The following is a 10376-nucleotide window of genomic DNA, read 5'->3' as shown; positions in this document are numbered from 1 at the left end:
CGTGAAATGGAAGGTTTAAATTAAATGGACTGAAACACCATTTTACGAAGTTGGTCCTCACCATATGCCATCAATTTGTATGCATGGAATGTAACAAGTGTGTCCATGTGTCAGTTGACACATTACCGGCAAATTCTATATAGGTATTGCCTGTATAAATCTCATGTTCCACTTCAACATTGAAATTTGCATCTGTTCTTCAGTTCTGTGAAGTTCTGGTGCTTTTAAAATAAATAAACATAATAAAAAACGCACTGCAGTACTTTGAGGGACCAATGCGGGGGGGGGGGGGGGTCTGAGGTCCGCAAACTCTACATACCCTTGTCATCGAGTGATCCGTTTAGGGCATTTCACTCGAGTGATCTTCCCTGCCCGATGTGGCTCAGTAAGGAAGGACAACTGGATAAAAAAAACAGCTGTATCATACTGAACAGCGAAAAGACAGAAATCGTGATCTTTGGGAAGAACCCATCGGCATGGGATTCTACCAGGTGGATGGCTGAACTCCGACCTACACCCACCTCCACAAACCTCTGGATCATCTTGGAAGCCAACTCAACATGACTGCCTAAGTCACCGCAGTCAAACACCTATTTTGCACACTCTGAAGATGTTGAGGAAGATCTTCAAAGGGCTCCTAACAAGTACATACAAAGCCATCACACACGCCCTGGTCACTAGCAATCTGTACTATGGACGTACCCTCTACACCGGGATCAGCCTACACCTCATCAGACAACTTCAAACCATTTAGAATTCAGCAACCAGAATCACACTAAATCTACCATGCTGCATACACATCACTTTGCTTGTTAAAGAGCAAATCTGGCTCCCAATACACAAACGAGACCATTTTAAGCTCCTAACTCCCATCTTCAAAGCAGTACATATCACAGGCCCAGTCTACCTCAATAGCCGAATCTCATTTCACGAATCATCCAGACACCTTTGCTGGGCCAGTTTCTACTTGCATATGTCACAGGCACATGCAGAAGAGAACCTGTGGTAGGACCTTCTCCTACATTGTTCCTAAAGCCTGGAATGCCGAGCCACTAGATATCAGAGCAGCTTCTTGAATTCCCCGAGAAGCTAAAACCCTACCTTTTCAAGTAGACCCACCCACCTCAGGACTGCCCCATGCGTGAATTACACCTGCTTCATTGCCAGTACAACCACCAGGTTAATAGCCTACTTTACAAATAACCATAACCTAATATAACTTATTCCTTCATGCAAAACCCTCTCACCTAACAAAGTTTGGTCTAAAGTTTCAGGGTTGGCAGAAACACAATCTACAACACAGCACTGGTTCTAGTTTGCCTTGAAGTGTGCAAAAGGGTCTTTCACCAACAAGCCTATACTCAGCCTTCCATCTTTCCAACACCCTCCTCTTCTTTATACCATTGGACGATTTAGAACCTTACTACATGGCCCACATGCTGCACCACCACCCCTAACTCATACACCTTCCACCCTAAACAGGTGCAAACAAAATAAGCAACATACCACTCCTCACAACTTCACACCTCCATGTCTACTGCACAACAAGGCTACTCTACAAAAACAACACAGCTCACCAACTCACTCTCAACCACCATCTCCACCACCTACACACACAGATGCATCAGAATGCCTTCTTAGCCTGCTGGACGAGGAATACGATTTAGAACAGCTACACTATTGCTAATACCAACACTAAGGACACACCTGCTACGATACCACAAAGTACTGCTCAGTCTTCGACGAAACAGCCACACCATCACCAAAGCACATTCTCTAAACTGTGTACTAATAAATTATCATTCACTCTCAAATACAAGCATCACATCTACGACCTTCTCACTGAAAAAACAACCTGACCTACTCTTCATAACTGAATCATGGATGGGAGATGACATGGCTCCAGAGTTGCAAGAAGCCGTTCCTATAGGCTATCAAACTATCACACAATATTTTTTAGGCAAAAGAGAAGGTGGCCTAGCTATTGTGTTCAGGCAAATAATACATATCTCTAAAGCGGACAACATCTCCATACAAGGTTGTGAGGCCCTCTTAACTAGATGCAACCGTACACCATCTTCTTCCTGTAACTTTCTGCTCCTTTATAGACCTCCAACTAGCAATGCAACGTTCCCAGACACACTTCTAGACACAGTTTCAAACCTGATAACACTACACTCCAATCTATGAGTTCTGAGTGACCTAAACATTTAGTTTGACAGTCCTAATACGCCCCATCCAAAAACAATCATAGCTGGCTAAGATGCACTGAACCTATATCAGATCATTCACAAATCCACACACATCTCTGGACACATCCTAGATGCCATTTTTGCAAATACAGAACTGGTTACCTTTCAAACAATGACTCCAGTCACATGATCAGACCACCATTTACTTGCTTTCCAGCATAAAAGAACACAAAGCAACACACCTAAAACCACCGTACATAAACCCACGCATTGACCATGGAGAACAAACTCAATTTTGAACACTTAGAAACACAACAAACATCCAGTACAGATCTAGACAATACATGTTGTTAAAAAACTATATAAGTGGCTACAAGAAGCTTTTGATATCCTAACACAACTAAAAACAACACAACAGAACAAAAGAAAAGAGCACCTTGGAGAAATGCAGAGCTAAAAGAGATAAAATAGCAAATTAGAAAATGACAACGTAACTGGCTCAAAACAAACACCAATCAAGACAAACTTCACCTATAGAAACTTAACAGATTACACAAGTCAGTAATCAAAAAAGCTAAGAAGAAATACTATTCAGACTGAATTGAAAATGTTAAATGTGCAAATAAAGAATTCTATAAATGTCTCACCCAATTTCGTAAACCAAATTACCTATAAGGAGCTCATCCCGTTATTTAGGAATTCACAGACAAACTGGCAAATCATTACACAACCAAAGCAGACACGATGGGCTCCTATTTAAAAAAAGAAAAACCACCAGTACCATCCCTTTTCCAAAAAATCCACAGCAAGAGTATGCTAACCCAGCCTCTCCTTTCCTTCCAACAAATATCACACTATGATTTATGGACCTGGTCAAAGCAAGCATGCCTGATGGCAGCCCTTCTGACCCGTGTCCACCGCTAACCCTCAAGAAAATTCTTCAAACTACTTCTGCGGCCACACCCGTAAGAAGAATCATCAACAATTACTTAACTACAGGAATATTTCCAGAAGATGTAAAAAAGTCACCCATATGCCCACTACTAAAGAAAACAAATCTGGACCCGCTAAACCCCGACAACTACAGACAGATTACAAATGGACCTTTCCTGAGCAAAGTGATAGAAAGAGCAGCATTTGCCCAGATGTCACAATTCATTGAAGGGAATTCCATACTTTCAGACTTCCAAACAGAAGTCCGTCCAGGAAAAGGCACAGAATCTGCCCTCGTTGCCATCTGAGATGACCTTAAGAACACAGTTGACCAGCACGGGGTTGCTGCACTACTTTTCTTCGTCCTCTCATCTGCTTTTGACACGGTTGACCATAAAATTCTAATACAAAGACTCTAGAAAGCAGGTATAGAGGGGGCTGCTCTCGAGTTGATCACATTCTACCTACATAACAAAACTACTGTTATCCTTACCTACACAATCTTGTCCAAACTGTAAATCATAAAAGCTGGGGTGAGTCAATGCTCTATATTCTCACCCATGCTTTTCAACATCTACATGAAGTCGTTACCAGCACTGAATAAATCAGTTTCACCTCATATTCTATAACTATGCAGATGACACGCAAATACTCCTTAGACTGGAAAGCGCCAAAGACATTGGCAACTTTCAGTTGCCCCAGAGCCTTGGATCAGTGGATGACATGGAGCCATCTCCAATTGAATACTTTCAAAACAAAAATACTCACATGTAGAGATTGGAAAAATGATAACCATTCATGATGGCCTGACTATCTGGGAACATCGGCTGAAGTATCAAAGGAAGTAAGAAACCTCAGAATTACCATTGACTCTAAGCTATCAGTGAATGCCCAAATAGACAAACTAGCAAGATCAAGCTTCGTTACCATAAAAACTTAGAGACGCATCTTCCTCCATCGGGATTTCCACACAAGGTCCAGGCTACTATCGCTCTTGTTCTTTCTAAACTCGATTACGCCAATGGCCTCTACCACGGATAGTCTTTAACGACCATGAAAAGACTACAAAGGATTCAGAATTCTGCTGCAAAACTGCTCCTACATATAAAGCCAAAAACAAACATCTCCCCTGCCTTGAAGAGCCTACATTGGTTACCGGTTGCTAAAAGATCCACATTCAAGCTGCTTTGTATCACCCACAAAGAGATACATGGAACAGGACCGCTCTTCATCAGGAATAAAATCACCAAATACATTCAACAAAAGATCCTCTACTCTAGATTGGCACCTCGCCTCAAAATCTCACCATACGAGACAAAAACCATTGGTGGCACATCCTTCTCTGTTCAAGCAGCCATACTATGCAACTCTTTACCCCCAAACATAAGATCCATAGATCTACTACTCAAAAGCGGTCTCTTCCCAATATAACTACCATATTCAAACATCAATATACAGCATATCCCTCTGTATATAAGCATGTATTTGGACTAAAGCTGGGTGAGGGGTTTCATAAGTCAACCACTTGTTGTCTGCATTCCTCTACCAAGATGAAGGTCAACAACTATGACATGGGTCTCCAAACCGGTCCTGGAGGGCCGGATCCATGCCAGATTTTTGGGATATCCCCATTGAGATACATGTAGTAATTTTAAAAATCGGGCATGGATCCTGCCCTCCAGGACCGGTTTGAAGACCCCGACTAAGGACTTGTCCACATTGTTTTTTGCATAAAGCTGTGTAGCTACATATGTGTAATGCTTTGTATAAACGTGTATAATAATCAGATTTATAAATATATATTCATTAGTTCTGCGTAACAAATGTACATATGACTTATGGTTATATTATTGTATGTTTAACATGTATATAGGTCACTGCATAAATAAGTAAATTTTTAGCATAACTATCTACAATTGGCTTCGCTACTGAATTATTTAAAAAAAATTAAATTCATTTAAAGTACAGCAGCACTTGGAAGTCTGAGTTTATTAAATACAACTTAAATCTGCATAAATTACCTTCCATATACATATATACCCTCCATGTACTTAAGTATCTTTATATTTGTTACTTTACTTCGATTTCAGCAACTCCAATGCACTACCCTATATCTCACCCTATACCTCTCTCAGTATATTGTCTACCTCCACTCTCGGACTCATCCCAAACCCCATTATACTATTGTGATCCCCAAAACAACCCTTTCTAGACTCTTCCCTCCTCTACTCCTCCTTGCATCATCTCATACCTCTTTTACTATACAGATCTCCCAAACAAGCCTTTCTAAACCCTTCCCTCTGACTCTCCCCCCCCTTCACCTCCCCTTTACTCATCCCAAACCTCCTCCTGCTGCTATGAGCTGAAAAGAAAACACTTTCTAGACCATGGGTACTCGCAAACATGTTCCCGAGGGCCACAAAGTTTGGTTTGAGATGTGGCAGAGGGCCACATTGATGCCAGCAGGGTGGTGGTCTGGTGGAGGAGAGGGGGGCGGTAAGCTGGGTATAGGCTAAGCAAAGCATATACATCTAGTGGCTGAATTGAACAATGTGAAAACAGAAAACTTGGGATTAATCCCAGCTCCCCTACTATACCAAATTGTGTGATCCGAGGCAATTGATTTATGTCACTTTTTCTTCATTATCATGTATAAGAGGACTGTGCCATACAAAACGTTCTCCTGTGTTTGATTTAATGAACTATAATGTTTTTCATATTTAACAGGAACCCAGGCCACCCTAAAGGTGCACATAGCAACTGCCTCGACTTTTGGTTCACTATTGGCACTGTGTTTTGATTTAGTGTTTCTAAATTTATATTTGAGAACAATCACTTTAAATAAATACTTCTGAATGCAGTTGCATGTATTTCTGATATACCACGGTGAAAAGGTTCTGCTTATTAATGAAATACACTTTTTGTATATTAAAGAGACCTTATCATATTTTTACACTTTTGCTGCAAGATATCTTGAAAAATGAAGATGTTCCAAAAGTCAATCAGTGCAGGACAACCTAGTTACTTCCTTTCCTTAACTTCAATAGACCTAATAAAAGCGTGCCAGTTTATTTAACATCTGTTTAATGTTTGTGCTGCATCAGATGAACAGCAGCCCAGTGCTGCTGTTGATCAGGATGCCGCATGTAAAGGTCAGGATAGCCGCATGTGGTCCCCGGGCGCCGTACTTTGAGTATTCCTGTTCTAGACCCTTCCCTCTTCTGTCCCTGCACTATCCTTTTCAATCCAACTAACAGACCACTGCCGAAATTAATTTCATATTTCCCTAAACTAATTCCCCACTAATCCTTTATGTGTTCCGGAGTAGTGTGCTACCCGCCAAAAAGCGCTCCAACACCTCATGAGGGGTAGCAAGTGAAATATAAATGCAAACCTTTCCCTCTTCTATCCCTCCACTGTCCTTTCTCTTCACATGTCCACCGCTCAAATTAATTTCATATCTGCCTCTACTAATTTACCACTAATCATTTTTGGGATCCGGAGTAGGGTGCTACTCGCCGAAAAAGTGCTTCAATGTCTTGTCTGGGGTAGTGAGCGCTATATAAATGCAATTACAATCAGCCGGCTTTTGCTGCCAACAGGTGAATTTAGGTGGTGGATTTTTAGGGACTTTGTAAAGGAAGCAGAGATTGCTTACTTAGCAGACGGTGAAGTTCGAGAGGTCGAGGCTGGGGTTTGTTTCATTTGGGGTTCGAAGGGATTGATGGACTTGGGAGGGTAGCACAAGGAACTTGTGAATAGGGAGCTGTGATGCACGCTCGTGGCCTCTTGGCGCTTTAATTAGTGACTACCTTCAAGAGGAGGAAGTGAAACAATTGTGCCCAACTGTGACCTACAATGTGTGCACAAAGCAGGCTGCAGCTAGGGCTGCCGCCATTCACAGACAAATACCCCCATCGGTTCCCTTTTAAGACTCAGCACTGGCTGCAGTGTGCTTAAGTTGAACTTTATATGAAGTCGCCTTTAACACGCCCTTTCTGTCTTTGTTTACTTTAATTATCAGTCAGGGTTCACTAGGGCACCTGTAAGCAAACATTTTAAAGTACTTTCTACTAACATTTACACTCTATAGCATGCACTGGTAAAGAGATTTAAAATACAAGTCATGCTAGGTTGCAACTTTGGCAGCGCCCTCGGATGCCCCGATGCAGCCCCAAAGGACCCGAGAGAAAGGGCGGGTCTGCTGGGCTCCCTCTCCTTGACCCTGGCAGGGTACGGGGGGCGGAGCCTGTTCGCTGTCCCTCAAAGGGGTGGAAAGGGGGTGAGGGATGCTGCCATGACCCGCCCCAGGGCTGCCAGGGGCCTGATCATGTGCCTCCTTCCGGCTCGGCCCGGTGCAGCGGGGGCTTGGCAGAGAGAGTTGAAAGGGCGGAAACTGGAAAAACAAACACGTGTTGTGAGAGCGCAGCCCCCCCCCTGCTCATCTTACTTCTAGAAGGTTGTGCCCCCCCACCCCTCAGCAGTGCCCCATCTCCCTCTAGTTCCTTCACCCCTTTTCTCTCCTCATCAGAGCCCCCCCGCCCCATCTCCCTCTAGTTCCTGCCCTCCTTCTTGTAATGTTCCTTTCTCCCACTGGAATGCACTGACACGGTTTATAATGTATATGAATGCATTTATTCTCTTACAAGACACAAGGTATAAACTAAGGGCGCCGAGCGTCTAACAGCCGACTGCTCCGGTCGCCAACTGCCGATTTCTGCCTTCGCGCCGTTTCACTTTCACCTCCTGCGCATGCGCGCCTATGACGCTCTAGCCTACGGCGCATCGCGTAATCCCGTATGCGCCGATAGGCTAGAGCGCACACCACATATCTCCCCCCTTTACACAATACTAAACATAACATTTCCTCCCCAGGGTGGTGTCCTTCATAGTGTCCAAAGTCTATGTGGAGTGCCCGGGGGCTGGCACCAATCTAGTGTCCATTCATCACAAAGTCATTATAACGAGAGGGCACTACAACTGCCCTTCCGCTGCGGGTGTGTCTTACCGGCATGTTCTCTCTCACCGCTGTCTCTCCTTGGGACATCTCAGTTCCTCTCCCGCCTGTACTCGGCTCCGCACTCACTTGTATTGCTTCTCCGTCCATCGGCCTGGCTCTCCCCACTGCTATTCCATGGTCCTCCCTTATGCTTTCCTCTTGGACGTCTGCGCCGTACTCAGGGAGCGGGAGAGCCTCCTGGTGGTCCAAACTCCTCTCGATTTCCTCAGTCTTGGGCCAGACTAGGATTTTGTTTACCCTGGCCATTCGATCCTGCGACCAGACTCTGCCATCACTGAGGAGGGCCGCCCTGCCCCGCACCTCCTTGACTTGTAGCGGCTGGCTGAATTTGCTTTCGCCCTTCCTCTGTAAAGTAGGGAGCTTGATCCTCACCCACTCCCCTTCTTCCAGCTCTGTGTCCTTGGTGCCACGACGTTTGTTATAGTGTGCTGCGTAGATTTTCTGGGCCTTCTCCAGGTTGTGTTGCACCACGGCCGGGGACCACTTGCTGGTGATGGTCTTCTCCCTCCATGCTACGTTGTCCCTTGTGAAGGGATACCTGCCTCTTAACACTTGAAACGGGCTGTACCCCACCACTGAGGGCGTTATCCTGTAGGCCCATATCATGTTCATCATTTCTGTTTCCCAGTCCTTTCCTTGCGCTATTGCTGCCTGAATGGAGCCCATTAGCACTCTATTGAACCTCTCGACTTGACCATTGCATGCTGGATGGTATACTGCCGTGTGTCTTACTTCGATTCCGTTCCTCTTCATGTATTTCTTCCACTTATCTGACACAAACTGCGGTCCGTTGTCACTTAGGATGGCTCTGGGTATTCCTTCCCTGAGGAACAGCCCTGTCAGAAACTTCAAGATCGTGTCGGTGTCCATCGACTCTTGTATGTCTGCCTCTGGCCACTTGGAGTACTTGTCTACTACCACACATATGTACTTATTCACTCCTCTGTTGTCCAGAATGGGCCCAAGGATGTCTATGGCCACTTCCTCCCATGGGCCGTGTGGGGTGTCGAATTTTCCTAATGCTGGGCGGAGTGGGCGTAGCACTTTGTCCGCTCCTTGGCACTGTTCACACTCCCGCACCTGTCTCTCGATGTGGTCATCCATTCCTGGCCACCAATACATTTGCTTGACCAAAGCCTTGGTCTTCACTATGCCCAGATGCCCCTCGTGGAGCACCTTCAGGAGTCGGGGTATCAGCGTCACTGGGGGCACCACTCTCTCTCCTCTGTACAAGAAGATTCCCGAGTCACTCAGGGACAATTCTTCCCTCATCTCATAGAAGCGCCTGACCCCCTCCGTCAGCTTCTTCTTATCCGGCCACCCCAACGTGAGATGTTTCTTTACCTCCGTCTTCTCCTCATCGAGGTCATACGCCGCCTGCCACTCCTGCGCACTGATGGACGACTCATGGTCTTCCATGCTGGCAACCATCTCCTCTGTGTCCTGAGACTCTCCCGGAGCTTCCTCCATTGCCGCTGCCCGGCTGAGGTAATCTGCCACCTTGTTTTGCGTACCTGGGAGATATTCCACATCGTATGTGAAATCCAGCAATTTCAGGGTCATTTTTGCTATCCTCGGGGTGGCCGTGTCATGACCCGATGACGTCAACACTTTGATGAGTGGCTTGTGGTCCGTCTGGAGCCTGAATCTCGTGCCCCATATGAACTGGCGAAATTTGCACAGCGCCCACGTGACCGCCAGCATCTCTTTTTCAATTACGCTGTACCTCTGTTCCGTCGGGGACAGCGCCCGGGATGCAAAACTGATGGTTTCTCTTGTTCCGTCTTCCCTCTCCTGCGCCAAGACAGCCCCCAAGCCCTTGTCACTGGCGTCCGTTGTCACTATGGACTTGTCTGTGGGGGCGAATCCCTGCAGGGGAATGGCATGGCTGATACAGTCCTTAATGGCCTCAAATTCGGCCTGGGCTTCCTTATCCCATTCGAATTTTGTATTTAGCCTGGTCAGTAGTCTCATCCTGTGTGTTCTTGTGGCAAATTGTCTAACAAACCTGCTATAATACTCGGCCATTCCTAGGAATGACCGAACTTCCTCTTTGGTTGATGGGGCCTTGGCATCCTTTATCGCCTTCACGTTCTGCTCCTTTGGCGAGATTCCTCGTGTTCCTATCTCGTGTCCTAGGTAAGTCACTGTGCGAGAACCGATCCTGCACTTGCTCCACTCCGCCGTCATTCCTTTGCCTTGCAGCACTTTCAGGACCTTATGGAGTTTCT

Source organism: Lissotriton vulgaris, chromosome 12, assembly GCF_964263255.1.
Source record: "Lissotriton vulgaris chromosome 12, aLisVul1.2, whole genome shotgun sequence".
NCBI lineage: Eukaryota > Metazoa > Chordata > Amphibia > Caudata > Salamandridae > Lissotriton > Lissotriton vulgaris.
This window is presented reverse-complemented; position numbering follows the sequence as displayed.